Source organism: Elaeis guineensis, chromosome 1 (genome assembly GCF_000442705.2).
Source record: "Elaeis guineensis isolate ETL-2024a chromosome 1, EG11, whole genome shotgun sequence".
NCBI classification, from domain to species: domain Eukaryota; kingdom Viridiplantae; phylum Streptophyta; class Magnoliopsida; order Arecales; family Arecaceae; genus Elaeis; species Elaeis guineensis.
Window position 1 is genome coordinate 17,119,117 of NC_025993.2, and position 4,613 is coordinate 17,123,729.

General features: G+C 37.4%; 1 pseudogene; it reads left to right on the forward strand.

Moving 5' to 3' along the window:
* Window positions 1–999: 999 nt before the first annotated feature.
* Window positions 1,000–4,290, forward strand: LOC105038075 (putative disease resistance protein RGA4; annotated as a pseudogene).
* The last annotated feature ends 323 nt before the right edge of the window (window positions 4,291–4,613 follow it).

Consider the following 4,613-nt stretch of genomic DNA (forward strand, 5'->3'; position numbering starts at 1 on the left):
ATTTTTTTAATTATCTAATCATGGAATCGATCTTTTTTCAAGCAATATTTGTATAGAGAATATTGATAAACATTTACTGAACTAGTTTGAGTGTTAAAACAAATTGTAATAGATAAAAATAGAATTAAATTTTTTTATATATGTATCCTCTTAAATATGTTAAATTATACGGATATCCTCATAAAATTTATATTTACATGTATATTCTTATAAATATTTTTTTACATATCTATCTAATAATGATATTTCAATTATTTTAATTATAAATCATTAATTTGTTAACAACACTAAATGATATAGATATATATGCCAAGTATATATATATATATATACAAATTTTTTTAATTACCTAATCATGGAATCGATATTTTTTCATGCAATATTTGTATAGGGAATATTGATAAGCATTTACTGAACTAGTTTGAGTGTTAAAACAAATTGTAATAGATAAAAATAGAATTAAATTTTTTTATATATGTATTCTCTTAAATATGTTAAATTATACAGATATTCTCATAAAATTTATATTTACATGTATATCCTTATAAATATTTTTTTACATATCTATCTATTAATGATATTTTAATTATTTTAATTATAAATCATTAATTTTTTAACAACACTAAATGATATATATATATATATATATATATATATATATATATATATATATATATATATATATATATATATATATATATATAATATTTTATAAAAATATATAAAAATATATTATTTATAAAAAAATATTCATATAAATTCTAATACCCAAAAGATATGCACCCAAAAACATCCTTGGAAGTAATTAAATAAGACCAATATAGCGACCAGGGAACCTGTGGTAATTGCAAGGCCTGCCTCGTAAGCATCAATTGTCCTTTTCCTTCTTTTCTTCGTAAGTAATGATGGAACAAATATTTATTAATGAAAAAGTCGTTGTTTAAATCCATTTCCATCTTCCAACGAGCTTTTTATTTTCTTTTTTGTGTGGCATTTCCCTTGACTCATTGGGTCTTTAATTTGAATCTTTATACATAGGTTTGCAAGCATCCGTGGTGCCTCACAGTTTCTAATTCTCTTGAAGTATCAGGAGCTTCCCTTCTCAAAAGATGGCAATGATCGTAGATGCTTTTGTGAAAGGATTCGTGATCCAACTCACAAATTTTGTAGAGGGTGAGGTGTCAATCATGCTCAAAGTGAAGGATGACCTCCAAAAGCTTCAAAGAAGACTGGAAAGGATAAGAGGTTTTCTTGAACATGCAGAGCGGAAGAGGCATGAAGACTCAAACATCAGTAATTGGGTGAGGGATTTGAAAGATATCATGTATGATGCGGATGATATCATCGACCTTTGTATCATCAAAGGCAGCAGACTATCGGAAAGCCATCAATCCATTTCTGTGGTATGCCATCCCTTCCCTTTATTTTCTTGCTTGAGTTGTATGAAGTTCCGCCATGAAATTGATGACAGAATTAGAGATCTTAATAATAGGCTGAAAAAGATTGGAGAGGATCGATCAGCATTGCCTAAACTAGAATACACTAACCAAGATGTCCAAGTGAGCACAGTGAATCCTCGTCAGACATTTCCCATTGAGGTAAATTCTGATACCGTAGGGAAACAAACTGAAGAAGCTACCCAAGGTCTTGTGGGTTCATTGGTCAAAGATGATAAACAGAAATGCTGGATTTTGGGGATTGTTGGGATGGGTGGAATCGGCAAAACTACTCTTGCTTCTAATATATACAATGATGAAAGAATAAAAGAAAACTTTCCCATCCGAGTATGGGTGTGTGTATCCGAGGATTTTTCAGAGACAGAGTTGCTGAAAGAGATGATTAGGAGTGCGGGTGGAAACTATGGGCAGGCTAAGACAAAAGCTGAACTCATACCCTATTTTTCCGCTGTCCTTTCAAAAAGGTTCATTATTGTATTAGATGATATATGGGAAGCAAAAGTATGGGAGGATCTGCTCAGATATCCTTTAGAAAGTGCAACGGCTAGTGGTGGGATTGTGATTACCACTCGAGACATGAATGTGGCTATGAATATGAGAGCACTTGTATACAATGTTGACAAAATGGATAGTGATGATGGCTGGGCATTGCTATGCAAGAAAGTCTTTAGAGATGATGAAAAGGAAGAGACCTTTAATTTAAAAGAAATTGGTATTAAAATTGTTGAAAAATGTGATGGCCTTCCTCTTGCAATCAAAACCATTGTAGGGGTTTTAAGGTTGAAGAAGAGAAGCAGCATAGAGTGGAATAAGGAGTGGTGCATGGTCTATGAGCCAACGTAAGACAGAACTCTCAGGAGCCTTATTTTTAAGCTATGAAGATTTATCATCTGAAACAATGTTTCCTTTTCTGCTCGTTATATCCTAAGGACTCTCTGATGCATCGTGATGATCTTGTCCGGTACTGGTTGGCTGAAGGTTTTTTTAAATCACAAGGAGATATATTGCTAGAAGATTTAGCTGAAGATTACTACAAAGAGTTGATTTGCAGGAATCTTTTCTGACCTGATTCTTATTATGTAGATGAGAGTCGGTGCACAATGCACGATCCGCTACGTTCTCTTGCCCGGTTTTTGATAGGAGATGAGAGCGCTTTTGTCGGTCATGATACAGTGAAAAAGCAGAGCATGAAATTGAAAGACTCGGGCAGCTACGAGTTTTGGACTGGAACTGCACGGGACTGGAGAGCCTTCCAGAGCCTATCGGACGCCTTCAAAATCTGCAGACATTGAACCTCTCGCTCTGTAAATCCTTGCACATGCTTCCCAAGGCCATCACAAGTTTGTGCAATCTAAGATGCCTTCGCCTCGAGGAAACTCTATTGACCCATCTCCCAAAAGGAATAGGCAGACTGAGAAATCTCATCTATCTTCAAGGATTTGTCGTCGGTGATGGTGGTGGTGAGGAAGACCAGGGATGCGATTTGGAGGAGCTGCAATCTCTGTCGCAGCTGAGAGTGCTGCAGATAGAAAGGTTGGAGAGGTCACGAGAAGGAGCTTCGGCACTTGCAAACAGCTGCTTTCTTAGAAGATCGGGTTTGTGTTGGCAGCCACCCGAAGTTGAGAACAATCAGCCACGGTGTGGAGAGGATGCAATCCAGAAAGTGAACGAGATATGCAACGACCTCTCTCCTCCATCCCACCTGGAAGAGCTTCAGTTCTATGACTTCATTGGTAGTGGGTCTCCCGGCTGGTTGATGTCATCCTCATTGGGTGCCTCCTTACCTCACTGGCATTCTTGCACCTTGTTAATTGTACATCATTTCGGCAATTTCCTCCGCTGGGCCTATTGCCCCAGCTAAAATTCCTTCGGATTTCAGGAGCAGATGCGATCCTAACGATCGGACCCGAGCTTCTTGGTCCGCATGCCTCAGAAGTAACTGCATGTCCAAGGCTTGAATACCTGCTACTCCAACACATGCGCAACCGGAAAGAATGGTCATTAGGCGTGGTCGAAGAGGTTGGTGATGAAATAAGGGGAGCCTCTAGGCTGTTGCCACATCTCAAGAGCCTACATCTAGAGAACTGTCCCGAGCTAATAGCTCTTCCGGAAGGTCTGGGGCATGCCCCCAACTCGCAGGGATTGTATATTTGGGGTGCCGACAGCCTGATAGAAATCAAGAACTTCCCCTTCTTAACTGGTATACGCATTAAGAGAAACATGAGGTTGGAAAGAGTATCCAACCTTCCCATGCTGAAATCTTTGGAAATACTGAATTGCCCAAGGTTAGAGCAAGTGGAGAATCTTTATAAGTTGCAATACATGGTCTTGGAACATCCTTCTGTGGTACGGGGGCCCTCAGAGATGCCTATTGGTCACTCGCCGGAGTGACTCCAAGATCTTTCCAATAATTTTGATCAACAAATGGAGCACCTCCCACGGTGGCTATTGGACCTACTCGGGCAGCATCAAAATGCTCCAATTGAGGTGCAGAATCTCAGAAACTTTGAACTGACATGCAGCTTATCACTGTTTAAGAGCTTCCTTAAGGATATGCCAAACGGGTCTATCATTCAGTGGATCCCCCAGACGTGGAGCAAAGACAATAATGGTTCCTCTTATATACGATATACAAAGGGAACCCCCTCCACCATTGAAACCAACGTGCAACCAGAAGAGGTTGCGAGTGTCTTCTCTTCAGCAAGGTTAATTGTACTTCTGTTACGTTTACGTTCCCCTCTTTAATTTGTCTATCACCATTAGATCTGCTGCCATATATGCCGTTAATCTCATATATGTTAATTTTCTCCTTTCCTAGGTACAATTTCTTGGCAGGGAATGGACGTGCTTAGTGTTTTTTATTCTTTTTCTTCTTTGTTTAAACTTAGTATTGGACTTGGATATCTATTTTGTAACTTCTATTTCCTAGTGTATTGATGGTATTGTATCATTATCCTGGATGTAGCCAAAACAATTCATACCAATAAATCATGTTTCCAAGTGTTTTTGATGGTATTGTATCCATCTTTTTTTTTTAAAAAAAAAGGGAGGATCCTCTATATCAATCGTATGAGAGATAAACTTCTATTTGTTTGATCTCGACATTTTTACCGGTTTACAGTTAATTTTAAAAAAATTATCAAAATAATGTTCTTT